The 19,953-nt window shown below is 45.9% G+C and overlaps 1 non-coding gene across 1 annotated transcript; it reads left to right on the top strand.

Moving 5' to 3' along the window:
- The first annotated feature begins 344 nt into the window (after window positions 1–344).
- On the top strand, window positions 345–419 carry Trnas-cga (transfer RNA serine (anticodon CGA)). The gene has a single exon. It is a non-coding gene; the product is annotated as a tRNA-Ser (tRNA).
- The last annotated feature ends 19,534 nt before the right edge of the window (window positions 420–19,953 follow it).

Genomic DNA, 19,953 nt, shown 5'->3' on the forward strand with positions numbered 1-19,953 from the left:
GAGCGGTCTAGGCGCTACACTCCGGAACCGCGCTGCTGCTACGATCGCAGGTTCGAATCCTGCCTCGGGCATGGATGTGTGTGATGTCCTTAGGTTAGTTAGGTTTAAGTAGTTCTAAGTTCTAGGGGACTGATGACCTCAGATGTTAAGTCCCATAGTGCTAAGAGCCATTTGAACCATTAAAACAAAGGCGTTTTTGAAACTTCCTGGCAGATTAAAACTGTGTGCCCGACCGAGACTCGAACTCGGGACCTTTGCCTTTCGCAGGAGAGCTTCTGTAAAGTTTGGAAGGTAGGAGACGAGATACTGGCAGAAGTAAATCTGTGAGGACCGGGCGTGAGTCGTGCTTCGGTAGCTCAGATGGTAGAGCACTTGCCCTCGAAAGGCAAAGGTCCCGAGTTCGAGTCTCGGTCGGGCAGACAGTTTTAATCTGCCAGGAAGTTTCATATCAGCGCACACTCCGCTGCAGAGTGAAAATCTCATTCTGGAAAGGCGTTTTTCTTTGCGCCGAGATCTTTTCACGAAATTTCAGGCTCCAGCATCCTCCTCTGAATGCGAAAATATTTTGTTGATACTCACCTATGTAGGGATAAACGATCATCGTAATAAAATATGAGAAATCAGAACTCGCACGGAGAGACTTAAGTGTTCGTTTTTCCAGCGCGCTTTTCGAGAATGGAACGGCAGAGTCGTAATGCGAAAGTGGTTGATGAACGCTTTGCCAGGAATTTAACTGCGAATTGCAGAGATGTCACATAGATACAAATGTAGATGAAAGTATACTAGTATTAATGACTTGTGGCTCAGTTTCAAATGTCACGACAGAATTTGCCATCAATAACACCTGAAGTTTTCTGGCTTGTATTATCACGAACATGGAACAACTTACAAACAGCGAAACAGACACGAAGCACGAGCTACTGCAGTAATCTCAAAACCACGAAAGACGGGAAATGTGTGTTAGTCAACATTAGTCAACAGCCAGCAGTAGGGTTAGCTGCTGGTGGTCAGTAGGTAATAGTATACGTCACGGTTCCGCGATCACACCAGCTGGTAAGCTAGTTAATCGGCCTTAGAAAGGTGGTTTCACCCATTAACCATTGGTAAACATAGGGATTAAATCATAAATTGTACAGAAAAATTTCATATAGTTAAATATTTTTGAGTCATCAGTCTTCTGACTGGTTTTATGCGGCCCGCCAAGAATTCCTCTCCTGTGCTAACCTCTTCATCTCAGAGTAGCGGTTGCAACCTACGTCCCAAATTATTTGCTGAATGTATTCCAGTCTATGTCCTCCTCTACAGCTTTTGTCTTCTACAGCTCCCTGTAGTACCATGGAGGTTATTGCCTGATGTCCCATCATCTTGTCTCTTCTTTCTGTTATTCCTCTCATAGCCAATTCGTCGGAGACCCTCCTGATTACTTACCTTATCGGTCCATCTAATTTTCGACGTTCTTCTGTAGCACACTCTTCTCTTTTGTTCCGATTGTGTCACAGTTCACGTTTCACTACGACACAATCATGTATATTCCCAGGAATTTATTTCTCAAATTAAGGCTTATGTTTCATACTAGTAGACTTCTCTTGGCTAGATATGCCATTTTTACTAGTGCAAGTCTGCTTGTTATGTCCTCCTTTCTGCGTCCTTCACGAATTGTTTTAACCCAGCGGCAGACGCGCTGAAGACAATTACGCCAGCGGCCGCGTGCGGCATTCAGTGCCGCCTCAGATCAGATACTATTTAACTGACAATTTTTTTAATTGTCTGGTAGAATTTGTAGAAGGGGATTTGAGCTACATGTAAGATCGTAAGACCACAGCGCTATTATAGACTTTTATTAAAGAAAGTCATAGAAAACTTTATAATGAAGAGAAACGGAAATACTGTATAGTCACAATAAAGAACAAAATATCCAATTAGGAAAAAGATATCGTGAGCACATATTAAGAATCATACAAACGGTTTAAATGGCTCTGAGCACTATGGGACTTAACTTCTGAGGTCATCAGTCCCCTAGAACTTAGAACTACTTAAACCTAACTAACCTATGGACAACACACACATCCATGCTCGAGGCAGGATTCGAACCTGCGACCGTAGCGGTCGCGCGGTTCCAGACTGTAGCGCCTACAACCGCTCGGCCACTACGGCCGGCAAGAATCATACACTCTGCTCCTCTGGAGAAGCTCTGCAGTCTTTACAAGTCACAATGTTGTGGCTGTGTCGCTTGCAAACAAATCTTTTGCAACTGTTGCAAGTCACAGTAGTTTTGTCGTTTTTTTTTTAAAAAAAACACCACAAAGACATCACTTCCACATCTTCTGACAACCTCTTCGTTACTTAAGGGGACTGATCGATAGCGTGAGAGAAATCCTTGGATGTCCCTTGGAAAAGTAAGGGGTCAGCCCTTTCTTTCAACTGGCTCTCCATTAGATAAAGACCACGTTTGTTCTTTACGTTCTCCTTCTGGACCATTTGTCTGGACTAGTTGCGAAGAACAGCACTTGGGAATTAATTCCAGCAATGTCCAGATACCGGAAAAATAAAGTCAAGGGCCATCTTATTGTCATCTGAGTGGAGTAGGAAGTACATATGTACTCAGCAGCATCTACACCACCTTTGGCAACATTGCAGTCCAGATTTACAACAGACTTTTCTATAGAAGTGTCTCTGTTTCATCGGTTTCATGCACTGACGACAAAAAAAGCACAGCCTTGTTTCTTTTCGTTTGGCACGAAACAAGACAGAAGTCATCTTGAAATCCGAAAAGACATTGTCCTGTTTCTCGCGACGACCTGTTTGGCAAAAAATACTGCCTGTTCTTTTTCAGTGCCCCTATGAAAGTTAGCCAATTTTCTAGAACATACTGTCCTGATAGGTAACTACTATAAGACACTGTGTCCAAAATTAAAGCAACGAACGGAAATTTTTCAAGGTTACTTTATTTTGCCACAAAACAGTTTAAATAGGCGATAGTAAAGTAGAAACAACGTAAAAAATACAGAACGTAATCATCTGTAACATACATAACGGTAGACAAAAATTTCTTCGTTTTTTCCCACCTTAACGGATTTGCACACACGTTCTGACAACTGTTTAATGTGCTCAGTATGTGGTGTGAGCACTTCTGGCACCAGTACAGGCCTGAAAACAACGGAACATGTTGTTAATGATGTCATCAGTTTCATGTTGAGGCAATAACGGCCATTCTTCCTGCAGAGCTGCTGATAAGTGGTTGGTGGATGCTGACGAGAGGCAACCCGTCTCCCTGGTGCATCCCAGACATGCTCTATCGGATTCAAATCGGGAGTGCGAGCAGGCCATACCATGATTGCAATATCTTCTGTTTCCAGAAAAACGTCAACCACCCGTGCTCTATGAGGTCGAGCGTTATCCTCCATCACTACGGAGTTTGTGCCCTGAGCACCTCGCAACAACCGCTCGTGAGATCCCAAGATCTCCTCACGGTACCTGACAGCAGCTAAATCTTGCTGATTCATCGGTACAATTTCATGGAGAAGTGTTCGAGTGGTCAACATAATCCCTGTCCAGCCCATTAGGGATCCTCCTCGATATCGGTCTCTTTACACAATTTTTGGGTCCCGCGATCATGTTCCACGTGCTTTCTAGTTGCGAATCCGTCGAGAATCACTCTCCAGACCTAGTTGGGACTCACCTGTGAAAAGAACATTGGCCCACCTTTCGGCCGTCCAGGTGGCATGTTGACGGCTCCACACCAGACGTTCCCTTCTGTGAAGACACGCCAGAGGTAAACAGACAGCAGGTCTCCAACAATAAAGGCCACTCTACTGAAGCCTTCTGTATGCCGTTTGCCTCGATACAACACGTCCAGGGGATGAGGCGAGGTCAGATGCTACCTGCAGTGCAGTCCCAAGGCGGTACCGTCATGCCTTTACAGACAAAAAACGGTCCACTCCTTCTGATACCACACGTGGTCGGCCCTGTCCTGATCTCTGGGATTCAGTTTCGGTCTCCATAAACTGTCATCTGAGAAACAACAGAACGATTCACATTAATCCATCGGGCCACATCAGTTTGCGACTCTCCTGCTTCCATTCTTCCTATGGCCCTCCACAGCGCGAGTCTGTGGGCGTCTGCAGTCTCTGTCCCACGCATAATTCACAGATGGTCTCTTGTTATTTATATACCTATTGGTATTCACAACAACACAATCAGTTATCTCAGGATCAAAAAATTTGAGCGAACTTTCGATTTCAGTTTCAGTTTCCGCAGTATTGCGTTTCGGGCCAAATAAGACCTTGATTATTTCTTACGTTTTGTTTTACCCGGTGCCACTAACGGATTATTTCTCCATAAAGTTTCCTAGTCCTTACCAATATAAAAATGGCATTCATCACTTGGTAATTCATTCAATTCATTTTCGTCATCGTACGATTGTTCAGATTCACTGTAATAATGTACAGCCTCGATTATTTCTGCTTTATCACCACTTTCAAAGAAATCAGCGTAATCCTCTGCGTCAGATGATTCCAGAAAAAGGCGCTCAATTTCGTCTGGCGTCAACTCTTATCTTTGTGCGAACCTTCAAGACAATAGGAAAGATATAATACTAATCTTCAGTAAGTAAGTAATCTTTCACTCGAGGTGTTTTTGTAAATATAGCTTGTGATCTTCAAAACATTCAACAGAGATTACGCCACATTTACTTAAATCACGGGGCGCGTGCGGTTCGACTCCTGCCTCGGGCATGGTTAGTTAGGTTTAAGTAGTTCTGAGTCTAGGGGACTGATGACCTTCATTAAGTCCCATAGAGCTTAAGAGCTTAGAGCCATTTGAACCTTTTTTTTTTTTTTGCGCGTGCGGTGCGCAGTGACGCCTCAGTCTAGTTGTCCACTTCACAGGTTAGTCACGGCTATTATGATTATGAAGGGTCTTATAATGCGACTGTAGTGGAATTTGTCGCTTGACAAAGTCACCGAAGCATATCTAGCACAACTGCTGAAGTCTGGGCCCACTAACTTACTTACAGAAAGAAAACTGAATTGGCGGCACTGTACACTATGTGATCAAAAGTACCCGGACATCTGGCTGAAAACGACTTACAAGTTCGTGGCGTCCTCCATCGGTAATGCTTGAATTCAATATGGTGTTGGCTCACCCTTAGCCTTGAAGACAGCTTAAACTGTCGCACGCACACGTTCAGTCAGGTGCTGGAAGGTTTCTTGGGAAATGGCAGCCCATTCTTCACGCAGTGCTGCACTGAGGAGAGGTATCGATGTCGGTCGGTGAAAGCTGGCACGAAGTCGGCGTTCCAAAACATCCCACAGGTATTCTATAGGATTCAGGTCAGGACTCTGTGCAGGCCAGTCCATTACAGGGATGTTATTGTCGTGTAACCACTCCGCCAAAGGCCGCGCATTATGAACAGGTGCTCGATGGTATTGAAAGAGACAATCGCCCTTCCCGAATTGCTCTTCAACATTGGGAAGCAAGAAGGTGCTTAAAACATCAGTGGAAGCCTGTGCTGTGATAATGCCACGCAAAACAACAACGGCTGAAAGCCCCTCTTCATGAAAAACACTACCACACCATAACACCACCACCTCCGAATTTTGCTGTTGGCACTACACACAATGGCAGATGACGTTCACCGGGCATTCGCCATATCCACACCCTGCCATCGGATCGCCACATTGTATACCGTGATTCGTCACTCCAAACCAAGATTTTTTCACTGAGATGATGATGTTTGGTTTGTGGGGCGCTCAACTGCGTGGTTATCAGCGCCCGTACAATTACGCAATCTTTTGCTCAGTCCAATTTCGCCACTTTCCTGGATGATGATGATGAAATGATGAGGACAACACAAACACCCAGTCATCTCGAGGCAGGTGAAAATCCCTGACCCCGCCGGGAATCGAACCCGGGACCCCGTGCTCGGGAAGCGAAAACGCTACCGCGAGACCACGAGCGGCGGACAGATTTTTTCACTGTTCAATCGTCCAATGGTTACGCTCCTTACACCAAGCGAGGCGTCGTGTGGCATTTACTGGCGCGATGTGTGGCTTATGAGCAGCCGCTAGACAGTGAAATTCAAGTCTTCTCACCTCCCGCCTAACTGTGATAGTACTTGCAGTAGATTCCGATGTAGTTTGGAATTCCTGTGTGATGGTGTGGGTAGATGTCTGCCTATTGCACATAACGACCCTCGTAGACTGTTGGCGGTATCTGTCAGTCAACAGACGAGGTCGGCCTGTACGCTTTTGTGCTTTACGTGTCCATTCACGTTTCAACCTCACTATCACTTCGGAAACAATGGACCTAGGGATGTTTAGGAGTTTGGAAATCTCGGTACAGACATATAACACTATTGACACCCGATCACCTGACCACGTTCGAAGTCCGTGAGTTCCGCGGAGCGTCCGATTCTGGTTTCTCATGATGTCTAAAGACTTCTGTTGGGCTCGTATGACCCAGTTGGTTTTTGCACCCTAAAGCAAAACAAAACGTTAATAACTACTGAGTTCGCTGATATGCATTACCTGGCGTTAGGGGGCAGCACAATGCACCTAATATGAATAACGTATGTTTTTGGGGGAGTCTGGACACTAATGATCACATAGTGTATGTCGCCACGCGCCCGCCGCATGTTAATGCCTAGGTAGTGGAATTCATTAACTTCATCTATTTCTTGATGACTAGTCATGATGTTAAGTTTCTTTCTGTTCTCATTTATCCTGCTTCTCATTACTTGCTTTCTTCTTCTATTTACCCTCAGTCCATATTCTGTATTCATTAGGTTATTCATTCCATTCAACAGAGTGGCTTCCTGATAGCAATGTCATCAGGGACTCTTATCATTGATACCCTTACACCTTGAATTTTAATCCCACTCTTGAACCTTTCTTCGATGTACAGACCGAAAAGTAGGGTAGAAATTCTGCATCCCCGTCTTACACTCTTTTTAATACGAGCACTTTGTTCTTGGTCTTTCACTGTTATTGTTCGCTCTTGATTCTTGTACTTATTGTATGTTACCCGTCTCCCCCTACAGCTTACTTCGGTTTTTCTCAAAATTTCGAACATTTTGCACATTTCGAACGCTTTTTCCAGGTCGACAAATCCTATGAACGTTTCTCGATTTTTCTTCAGTCTTGTTCCCATTATCAATCGCAACGTTAGAACTACCGCTCTGAGGGCTGTATCTTTCCTAAAGCCAAACTGATCGAGATCTACCAAATTGTCAATTTTTTTTCATTGTTCTGTGTATTATTCTTGTCAGAAATTTGGTTGCATGAGATCTTAAACTCCTTGTACGATAATGCCCGCACTTGTCGGTTCTTGTAATATTCGGAATTGAGTGGATGATGTTTTTCCGAAAGTCTGCTGGTATATCGCCAGTCTCATACATTCTACACACCACGTAAACAGTCGTTTTGTTGCCACTTTCCCCAATGATTTTAGAAATTCCTATTAGGTTTTCATCTGCCTTTACATACTGAATTACTCGTCCGATACCCTCAAATACTTTCTCTATCTTCTGATCTGCTTTCAAAGTGGGCATATGTACCTGAACTACTGACGACAATTACGGAGAGCGACCCTGCCGGCCGGAGTGGCCGTGCGGTTCTAGGCGCTACAGTCTGGAGCCGAGCGACCGCTACGGTCGCAGGTTCGGATCCTGCGTCGGGTATGGATGTGTGTGATGTCCTTAGGTTAGTTAGGTTTAATTAGTTCTAAGTTCTAGGCGACTGATGACCTCAGAAGTTAAGTCGCATAGTGCTCAGAGCCATTTGAACCATTTTAAGAACGACCCTATCACCGAACAGTTCACAGTAACTCACTCTCTGCCCTACCTTCCTATTCATAGCAAATCCTACTCCCGTTGTAGCACATTGCACATCCCGTTTCGTTTACCTTTTTGTTGGGTATTCAGTCTTTTTCTCGTGGTCACCTTCCCCTTAGCAGTCCCTCCCAGGGATCCGAATGTTGCTAACAGAGAGATCATCAAGACTGTTTTTCAATTACAGATCGCGTGTCCTGTGGGTGCACATTATGCGTCCATAATGCAACGGTTTTCAGAGCCTTCCGCATCCTCACGCCGTTGATCACTGCTGACTCTTCCACCTTTTAGGGGCAGTTTCCCATCCCAAGGGCAAGAGAATACGCTGAACCTCTGTCCGCTCCTCAGCCCTTTTTGACAAGGCCTTTGACAGAATAAGGGTGACATATCGAAAGTCTTCGGGCACCATTGCTGTCGATTTTTATTTAAAATTTAAGCAGTGGCGAGGTTCGAATCCGGATCCAAGGACTTTTGATTTCTAGTCGAAGATGCTATTTTTTCCCCTTCTTCATTTGGTCTGGGCGGATGTCACATGGCACCTACACAAGCTGATCATTGAACCGTTCACTCATTTCTTTTTTATTACGGAAGTCAGACAGCCATACACGCTGAGCTACCGTGCCGACACTCCTAGACACCGGTGCAGCAGGAGGTCTATAGATACTAAATGCGACGCTGATGACATTAGAACACGACTAACAATGCTGGAAGGTGTTAATGCGGACGTGATAATACAGCGGTAGCGCGCGGCCGGGACAAGTTACTGACAGGAAGGCGTAGCCTGGGAGCTCGCTGCCTAGCTGCCTCGGTGCCTCGGGGTCTGTAGGCGAGAGCAGAGGCGCGCTGTAGCCGGGTTGCGGCCGCATGCCGCGTGGTAGGGGGTGCGTGGCGCGTGGCGCGTGGCGCGAGGCGCGCGCATCTTTGTCTCGCGGCGGCTGCTGCGTGCGGCACGCGCCGTGGATCGATCTCCCCTCATCTCGGCTCGCCTCGACGCAGGCCGGCCGCGCCCTCACCGCTACCGCCGTGACCCTGGTCCCTCCGCCTGCCAGGTGGCCGCTCTGCATAGCACGCCCCGCCTTGTGTCCAACATCCCTAGCACACCACCAACTCTTCAAGATGTCTAAACAAGACTTTCGCCAGGCGATAGCAAGCTAGATACTGAGTACGTTCCGCGAATACTCGGGCAACAAAAATGGTTAAAATGGCTCTGAGCACTATGGGACTTAACTGCTGAGGTCATCAGTCCCCAAGAACTTAGAACTACTTAAACCTAACTAACCGAAGGACATCACACACATCCATGCCCGAGGCAGGATTCGAACCTGCGACCGTAGCGGTCGCGCGGTTCCAGACTGTAGCGCCTAGAACCGCTCGGCCACCCTGGCCGGCTAGTCGGGCAACACATTGCTCCCTCCCACATACGTCTAGCGAAACGACCACGACGGGAAAAGCAGAGACGTTGCAGATAATACGGAATGGAAGACCAGGAGCGAAGTGCTCGGATTAAAAAGTGTTAGACTGTAACAAAAATGTTCGCTGACGACATTGCTGTCTTCAAAGAAACCGAGGAAGAATTGCAGGACATATTGAACGGAATGCTCGGCTGAGAACAGAACATGGATTGACGATAAACCGAAGAAAGACGAAAATAGTCAAATTCGTGATAAACATAGTATCAGGATTGGAGACCGCGAAGCAGACGAATTAAAAGCATTCCGCTACCTCGGAAGCAAAATAACCTGCTACGGACGAAGCAAGAAGGACAAAAATGGAAGACTAGAAGAGGTAACGAGGGCATTCCTGACCAAATATGTGTACTAGTATGAAAATGTTCAAATGTGTGTGAAATCTTATGGGACCTAACTGCTAAGGTCATCAGTCCCTAAGCTTACACATTACTTAACCTAAATTATCCTAAGGACAAACACACACACACCCAAGCCCGAGGGAGGACTCGAACTTCCGCCGGGACCAGCCGCACAGTCCATGACTGCAGCGCCTTAGATCGCTCGGCTGTACTAGTACGAAAAACTGGCTATAGTTTGATAAATTTTATAGAATGCAGGTATGGTAGTGAATCAAGGAATAGAGGAAAACTCGAAAAGAATACAATCGAAGCGTTTCAGATTTTGTGCTGTGGAAATATATAAATTATCAGGGAAATATAGACTGGAATATATTCAACAAATAATACAGGACGTACGGTACAACTGCTTCTCTGAGCTGAACAGGTTGCTTCAGGAGAGTTAGCCGTGGCGGGTCACACCAAACCAGTCCGAAGATAGACGACGCAAACGAAGATCACTTTTTTCCCAAGCGCCATTTGCGAACAAAACAGGAAATGGGAACAAAAGGGAGACGTGAGAGAAATATCTTCCACCACATACAGCAACACGGCTTACGGGCTGCAGGTGTAAACGTAGATGTATGTTTTGCTTTGTGGTTTACAGTCGCTAATTCTTAATCTCTTCAAGATTTGGAAATTATTGCATTCCTTCGAATGGATGACGTCTGTTTTCACAGCTCTTCAAATTTTATGCCTTTAATGGCTTAACTGCAAATTTTTCCCGTTAACGTGCTATATTTGTGGAAGAATTATACAGTAGATCGTTGATTCAGCAACGTTTTTCGATGTTTGTGGTGGTGAAATTGTGCTCACTGATTGTTTCTTCATTTTTAATACGTAATCTGGATTCTTACCTAAAATAAAATTATCTGTAAGCCATCTCAAGCATTATGTCACCATCATCTTCTCTTGACGAAGGCAATAAACCGCGTTATTTCTGATTAAAAGAGGCATAATTGCTTCAGTTTGTAAACAAAAAATTGTTAATATTAGCTATACTCGAAAGGAAGACAGAGCCAGATTATGATACGATGTGATCCATAGGCATATGCAGAGTAAGAGAAGCAGATAAAAAAATTTAGAGACACGATGATGCATTCTGATCGACAGAGGGAGAAAGGCGACAGAGTGGGCCGGGAGAGACAAAGGTAATGATAAATATACTCCTCCATGACGAGATCGTTAGGGACGGACACTGTACAGCGAAATAAAAGAAAATAGCCGAACGGAGATTTCAAGCCTACCCCTAAAGAATTCGATGACAGAGTCTTTAACTACTGAGCAACTTATCTCGAGGTGTGGCAATAGGAACTGAAAGAGAGAGATCGACAAAGAGAGGACACGTAGTGTGTGTGTGTGTGTGTGTGTGTGTGAGAGAGAGAGAGTGAGTGTGTGAGAGAGAGAGAGAGAGAGAGAGAGAGAGAGAGAGAGAGAGAGAGACGAAGACGGAGACGTAGACCTATAGGGGAGGAAGGGAGGAAAAGAGTCATAAAAATGAATGTGAGATTATGACTAGTATTAAGGCACAGAGAAAGATGAATGTTGGGGACAGAAGTTAGTGTCCATCGGCATCAGCGTCATTTCGTCTTTTCGATAAGGGTAGATGAAGGAATCGGAGACAGCCTTCTGAAGTAGCGACCCCCACTTGCGGTTAAACTTAGTTACGAAAACGAGTGGACACTTCGCCACTGATCGCTCGTTTTGGAGCTGAGGAAGGTAAATCGCGTCGGCGGTAGTAATGCCTCTCGACACGGTCCGCCTTATCGTACTCTCCACCATCTACGTGTGGTTGAGATTCAAATGGTTCAAATGCCTCTGAGCACTATGGGACTTAACTTCTGAGGTCATCAGTCCCCTAGAACTTAGAACTACTTAAACCTGACTAACCTAAGAACATCACACACATCCATGCCCGAGGCAGAATTCGAACCTGCGACCTTAGCGGCCACCCGGTTCCAGACTAGAGGGCCTAAAACCTCTCGACCACTCCAGCCGGCCGTGGTTGAGAAACAGTGTTTTACTCAGCAGCGCCGGACATCGTAGGCCCTCAGGAACTTCAATACTAACGTTCACGACTAAATCGTAGATGCTGCCGCCGTATGCTGTAGATATGTAGCCGAGAATCCTGTGGACGATTCACTGGTTGGATGGGTACGTTGCCCTGATTGACCCCTATAGCCAATTTTTACCATCGATAATAAATCATTCACTACATGAAAATAGGGTATCGCCATTCGTCACAGTTATTAATCTCGAATAATTTCTGTAAGGCGCACTTTCAGTTACAACTCACCAGTAACGTGTCAGCCAGCGTGCGTGCGAAAGTCCTTCATTCCAACACATGACATTACTAAGCGAACAGAGTTTGTAACTTCATCTCCTTTAAACTGTATTTCTATTTCCAGTTCTGTAGTCTGCTAATGTAATGCTGAGCTAAACGCCCAATGACCATTCTATAGCCAAATATGAAATAATATTGTGTTGAAATTTGGTGGAAATGGGTACAAGCTATAATTTGTTGTTACTGAGTGCAAGAAGAATTTGGAACCTTGGTCTTAGAACCTGCGTTTGATCATGTATGGCGTGCGTGCCTCCTCACTCATAGACTGCTCTTCCCTACTATGAAGTCTGTGAACCTGCTAATACCGGCACTCCTCTGAAAACGGCTTCTTAGAGGTCCTGTTAGATGTACCGGTCATTACGTATGACTCATACATTCTGTAATGTATACACTATGTGATCAAAAGTATCCGGACACCCCCAAAAACATATTTTATCATATGAGGTGCCTTATGCTGCCACCTACTGCCGTGTACTCCATATCAGCGACCTCAGTAATCATTAGATATCGTGAGACAGCAGAATGGGGCGCTCCGCGGAACTCAAGGACGTGGTCAGGTGACTGGGTATCACTTGTGCCATACGTCTGTATGCGAAATTTCCACACTCCTAAACATCCCTAGCTCCTCTGTTTCCGATATGATAATGAAGGTGAAATGTGAAGGGACACGTACAGCACAAAAGCGTACAGGTCGACCTCGTCTGTTGACTGATAGAGACCGCTGACAGTGATGAGGGTCGTAACGTGTAATAGGCAGACATCTATCCAGTAGTAAGATAGTTAGGCGGGAGGTAAGATGACTTGGATTTCATGGTCGAGCGGCCGTTTATGAGCCACACATCACGCCGGTAAATGCCAAACGACGCTTCGTTTGGTGTAAGGAGCGTAAACATTGGCCGATTGAACAGTGGAAAAACGTTGTGTGGAGTGTGGAATCACGGTACACAATGTGGCGATCTGATGGCAGGGCGTGAGTATGGCGACTGCCCGGTGAACGTCATCTGCGAGCGTGTGTAGTGCCAACAGTAAAATTCAGAGGCGGTGGTGTTATGGTGTGGTCGTGTTTTTCATGGAGGGGGCTTCCACCCCTTGTTGTTTTGCTTGGTACTATAACAGCATAGGCCTACATCGATGTCTTAAGCAGCTTCTTGTTTCCAACTGTTCAAGAGCAATGGCGACTGCATCTTTCAACACTTTCGAGCACTTGTTCACAATGCACGGCCCGTGGCGGAGTGGTTACACGACAATAACATCCCTGTAATGGACTGGCCTGCACAGAGTCTTGAACTGAGTCCTGTAGAACATCTTTGGGATGTTTTGGAACGCCGACTTCGTGCCAGGTTTCACCGATCGACATCGATACTTCAGATACTTTTGATCACATAATGTACATACCTCGAGCTGTTTTAATTAATCTGACGGTGTTCCAAGTGCTGCAGTGTGAGCTGTATACATACCAGGACGCTGAAGCTGAAACATCGTAGTTATATTCATTAATCGGTGTGCTCGCGGAGTATGCTGAAAAAGAAAAAAGTAATTCCGCTTTCTGCCACTAGGTGAAAATACGGTGCTGTGAGCAGTCAGAATGTGAAATGTCGCCTTTTTTCGAGGTCATTATGCTGTTCCTCCCTTGGTGACGCGTGTTGATTTCTTTTGTGAAGTGTGACTTGTCTTGGTGTAAAGCGTTAAGAACGTCGGAATTTTCCGTACGAAACTCAATGGCTATTGGGAAGAAAGGCAGTTTACTGCTGATAAAGCTGTTTTATTACAATGGTGACATTAGCAGCGCTGCATTGTGGTAAGATCGCTGGCAAAACTGCGAAAAGTCTCCATGTCAATAAATGGGCCGAAGAGTACGATCAAGAAATTTGAAGAAATAGGTGAATTAGATGTAGTAGTTATACCTATAGCTACAGCACATGCCTCAAATTCTACAGCTAGTGCTCGAGCTGTGTCAAGAGAACTGCCTCTCTCCTGGTCATCAGTTCAATAAAAAAAATTTCGTCGCATTTTACAGTAGTATACCTACAAAACTCAGTTTACGCTGCCTATCACTACAAGAGTCAGAATGTTCACCAAATGAAGCCCCAGGATAGTCTAAAACGTCTTGACTTTGTCCTTCGTATTTTGGCACACGTGGAAGTGGATGACGTGTGGTCGGTAATATCCTTTGGACGGATGATGCACATTTTACTCTGCGCGGTGCCGTGAATATATAAAACTGTCGCATTTGGGGTTCTATTCCATCACATGTTGTACAGGAACATTCACTGCACTCAGCCTGTGTGACAGTGCGGTGTGGTTTCAGCCTTCACTCTCGGTCCACTTCTTTTCGAGGAAGTGACATCTCGTAGGTCTGTTAGATCAACAGTGACATCTGCTGGCAACGTGTGTTCCATGTAATTATGCAGTCTTCCGTGGCCGTTGTCACTGTAGTTAAAATCTTCTGGGTTACTAGGCCGCGTCATATTTCTACTAAAATGATCGACGTTTCGACCCCTCTGCTGGGATCTTCCTCAGGATCTTTTGGTGTCCACTACTGCTAGTGTTCTAGCAGTAGTAGACACCAGAAGATTCTGAGGAGGAGCCCAGCAGAGGGGTCGAAACGTCGATCATTTTAGTAGAAATATGACGCGGCCCTGTAACCCAGGAGATTTTAACTACAACATGTATTCCAGCTTTTCGAGAGCGCAACTGTGTAAACACACCATTATTTTCATGAAATATGGAGTAACACCACATGTCGCTTGCCACGTGAAAGATTTACTCTGAGAACTCTGTTGTACCGAATGCATCATCCCTAGAAATTTTCAAGATGTGTAGCCTTCCGGATCCCCCGCTCTAATTCCATGTGACTTCTGGTTGTGGAGAAATCTGAAAGATCGTTTCCATCTATGATGTAACCGGACATTCCCAGGCCTGAAGGATAACATGTGATGACATATCACTCTGGTACGATGGCTATGCTGCTATCAACTGCTAACAAGCCGTGTTATGGATGCAATATGTTGCTGAGTCAGGAAACGATATTGAACACGTGTTTTAACGTGTGATCATGCCCTAATAAACGTTCTAGAACCACCGTTATCGTATGTTTGATCGGTCCTTCTCTTTTTCCGCATCCACACCACAGTCTGACTGGTTACAGCGCCATATTTTCACCCGGTAACTGAAAGTTGATCTATTATTTTTCAGCATACTCCGAGAGCTCAGCGATTAAAGAACATACCTACAATGTTTCAGCATCCTGGGATGTATATAGCCCGCACTGCAGCACTCATAAAACAGTCAGTTTAACTGTAATGATCCAGTGTTTTGAATGCAGTGTATGGGATTTCGGCAACATACATATGGTAGCAGAGAGACTTGACGGTACTGTCGAGATGTAAGTTCTTCCAAATGATTGGAACCTTAATGTTCACTACTTAGTTGCAAGTCAATAACCATTTTAATACTGCGTTCATTGCTCCGTAGACCGCCAGTAGTTCAACCGAAACAAGCCATCTTGTCTTTGGCATCGCAGTCTGCCATTCTGCTATAAGTAAAACCAAGTGGCTCCTCTGTCCTGTATGAGATGTTGGTCTGTTGACCCTGTTGACTGACCAGTGCTTCATTGTGAGGGAAATTCCCCTTTACAGCGAAGGAATCACAACACAGATGGTTCAAATGGCTCTGAGCACTATGGGACTCAACATCTTAGGTCATAAGTCCCCTAGAACTTAGAACTACTTAAACCTAACTAACCTAAGGACATCACACACACCCATGCCCGAGGCAGGATTCGAACCTGCGACCGTAGCAGTCCCGCGGTTCCGGACTGCAGCGCCAGAACCGCTAGACCACCGCGGCCGGCCCACAACACAGATGATACAAAATATTGTGACCTCCTGCTTAAGAGCATTCCAATACCTTTGGAATTCAGTACAGCTACAATTTTGCGTGTCATAAATTCGACAGGTGCCTGGTAGGCTATGAAAGGTATATGGCATCAAATGTCTATGCACTGGTTATGCAATTCCTGTAAATTATTGGCTGGTGGCTTTTGAGTGCATATCTTGCATACAGTAGTATCTCGAATGCATTCAATCTCGTGTATATTAGTTGCTCTTGATAGACAAGGCACCAGTGCGAGTTAACTATCATGCTCCTCAAACTACTGTAGCATGAGTCTGGCCTTATGACATGGACAATTTCTGTTGACGAAGATAAGAAGCATGATGGACTGCAATTATGCACACGTAGTCCACAGTTGTCATGGTACCGTTGATTACTAGCACAGGTCTCACGTAAGCTCATGTGAATATCCCCCACAGTACAATGCCTCCCGCTCTGGTCTGCATCCATGGCGTAGTGCATGTTTCAAACACCTGTTCGTTTGGATGACGGCGTATCTGGACACGACCAACGACCTGGCGTAATAAGAAAGGTGATTCATCAGACCAAATGACAGTTTTGCATTGGTCGATAATACAGTCTCGATGGTCCCTTTGACCACTGTAATGGTAATTGACGATGACGTTGGGTTAACATGTGAACACGTAGCCCCATGTTCAACAGTGTGACCTGAACGATATGCTCCAAAACACTTGTGCCTGCATCATCTTTGTACTCTGTCATCAGATGTACCACAGACGCGCTACTTAGTGGACCAGGCAAGTCGCCGGCAAGTGTGGCCGAGCGGTTCTAGGTGCTTCAGTCCGGAACCGCGCTGCTGCTACGGTCGCAGGTTCGAATCCTGCCTCGGGCATGGATGTGTGTTATGTCCTTATGTTAGTTAGTGTTAAGTAGTTCTAAGTCTTAGAGGACTGATGAGCTCAGATGTTAAGTCCCATAGTGCTCAAAGCCATTTGAACAATTTTGAACCAGGAAAGCCTCAGATTTACACTTTCTGTAATGAGGCATAGACGTCCAACATCTTCTCGCCTATTTGTAGTTTCAGTGTCCTTCACCACTTTCCAGAGATGCTGACGACAGCAGCACGGGAGGAGTGGACCAGCTTCGACGCTTCCGAGATACTCATTCCCAAGTGCCCTTCGTGAAAGTTGCTTAGCGTCATAGGATTTCCCCATTTGCCATCTTTATAGTCACTGAAATAAATCCCCATTCCTCTCTGCTCTGCTTATATACAGTGGGAGGACAAAAATATGGAAAACCTTTGGGAACACAGCTTTCAGTCTTCTTGGAATTGATAAATAAAGGTACTGCACGGTTTCCAACCAAATCTTATACAAATCTTCCTCAAAATTAGTTTTAAGTTCTAGTAACGATGATTGAGACGTATAGCGATGATGTATCCTCCTCGCCAAAATAAACCACAAAGGCGCAATAACAACGAGATCTGCGAGTGCGTTGGACAGGAGAGATGCGGCAATTCATCCTCGTGCTTACAGAACCGGTCCTGGATGATGCGAGAGCCGGCCGAAGTGGCCGTGCGGTTAAAGGCGCTGCAGTCTGGAACCGCAAGACCGCTACGGTCGCAGGTTCGAATCCTGCCTCGGGCATGGATGTTTGTGATGTCCTTAGGTTAGTTAGGTTTAACTAGTTCTAAGTTCTAGGGGACTAATGACCTCAGCAGTTGAGTCCCATAGTGCTCAGAGCCATTTGAACCATTTTTTGATGATGCGAGCTGTGTAAACAGGGTGCCTGTTGTCTTGGAATACAACATCAGAATTGGGAAACAAACACTGTACTATGGGATGGTCCTGGTGTGCCAAAATATTCAATTAATCCTTGACAGTAAGGCGACATTGCAGAGTAATCATTGGGCCCATGCAATACTACGATATCGCTGCCCACATCAACACCTAATCCTGGCCATGTTTCACTCTTAGGACGTCATGTCGGCCAAATAGTCGAAACAATGTGAAACAAGGCTCATCCGACCAAATGACATTCTTCCACTACTCTGGAGCCCAGGTTTTAGGGCTCAGGTAACGCTTTTCCTGTTACCTGCATTTGAATCACAGCATTGGAATTCTAGCGCGCTCTGCAGTCCCTGCTTATGGATCTGCCTTAGTGTTACTTTGGTGCTGACAGGATTCGAAAGTGTATCTTTCTGCTCTGCAGTGACTTTTGTAGCTGTCACTCCCCATTTCTCGCCACAGTCCTCTTCAGTGACCGTCCGTCACTATTACTCGTCTCGCACTTTCGTCCGCGTTGTGAATTACTAGCGGATGATGTTGTTCTGCTTTCCCTGTATGCGGAATAAATCTTCGATGCCTCTTGAACTACCAAACACTTCGGCTACCTATCATACGAGTGCACTTGAGGTTAGATATAAGGCTCTCACAACTGGACATAACATTGTTCTGACCACGACCGACAGTTGCAACGTACGGAAGATGTCGAACAGGTTCCGGTGATAGTCAAATAAAACAGCGCAACCTGCAGACTTGCCTAGCAACCGCAGTAACGTTTACGCACCGATTTCTCGCGGTGGTACCTCGTTTTTGGCCAACCTCTATGCCTTCATTACTGCGTCACGTGCCCTCAACGACACTAGGTGCCAGTAAATGCCGTGGTGGCAGCGGTCGTAATGTTTAGACTCATCGGTAACTTTGTTATCTCCTTCATATCAAACCTCATGTCCAATGTGCAAGTACGAAAGATAAACACCATGTATTTCGTAGTACATGTTCAAAAACCATTCTTCACATGGAAATGTAACTGGCTCACAGCGTCTTCACACCTCATAATGGAACGTGCTGGACACACTGTATGTGACTATTAGTATTGTTTTTTTACCAGACCTACATGTGTTATAATTGTCATTCGTACATTTGTTTTGAAACTTTGTCAACTGCACATGGAATTGAAATGGGATATCATCGTAAGAGATCACCACGCTCATGGATTCACAAGCCGGCCGGTGTGGCCGAGCGGTTCTAGGCGCTTCAGTCTGGTACCGCGCGACCGCTACGGTGGCAGGTTCGAATCCTGCCTCGGGCATGGATATGTGTGATGTCCTTAGGTTAGTTAGGTTTAAGTAGTTCTAAATTCTAGGGGACTGGTGACATCAGATGGTTAAGTCCCATAGTGCTTAGAGCCACTTTTTTTTTTTTGATTTACAAACAATTTTTTTGTTAAGTAAGAGTACGTTAGTTTACGGAAGGCGACGAACATAGTGGCGATGATCGAAAGTCGATGTGCATATACAGGTTGTGGATTCGAGTCCTACGTCGGCCCCGGGTGTGAAGAGGCTGTAGTTTTACCTACCGGGTCATGCGTAAAGGGTCAACGAGGCCATTACGAACTAAGAATCATACGGAGGGCATCCGTGTTAATAGGGAAGAGGGCGCGCTAGTGGTGGAGGAGTCACTCAGCGTGGCGTGTGCTCGCTCACTTTTTACGCTGAGGGAACTCTGATTCACGACGATCGCGCTCATCACAGGCCTATTGTCTCGAGCACTTGCGCACGAATTACACACACGAGAGGTGGCACTCGTCTGCGGAGAGAGCGCACCGGCGCCTGATTAAGCAACGGATGTCTCCTCGCGCGTCCGCATAATGCACTCGGGAGGCCTGGGACAGGGGCTGGGGCAGGGGCGGCACAGAAGGGGGGCAGGCCACGCCACGCAGCGCCCGCCCCTCCCTCCGTGGCGGCTGACGCACCACCTCGCGCGGCCGGCTTTGTTTTTGGCCCTCGGCCGCGCACAAAGAGCCCGTCTGCTCACGGGGTCATTCGCCGCGCCAGCTGACGGATGTTTACAGATCGCCGCAAGCGGGCAAGCCGCAGTTAGAGGGCGGTCTCGCCCCTACGCGGCAGGGCACTCCGTCCACAAGTTAAACGTCGGGGTGACGTCAAAGTTCTTAGAAATAGGTTAGAGGACCGTGCAGCATTTTATTTGACTAGTTTTACAAGCTGTGAAACAGTCACGAATAAAGACAGGAAGAACAGAATTTCTTTAACTGCAGTCCATGATCACAAATAAACTGTCG

Source organism: Schistocerca cancellata, chromosome 1 (genome assembly GCF_023864275.1).
Source record: "Schistocerca cancellata isolate TAMUIC-IGC-003103 chromosome 1, iqSchCanc2.1, whole genome shotgun sequence".
Lineage (NCBI taxonomy): Eukaryota > Metazoa > Arthropoda > Insecta > Orthoptera > Acrididae > Schistocerca > Schistocerca cancellata.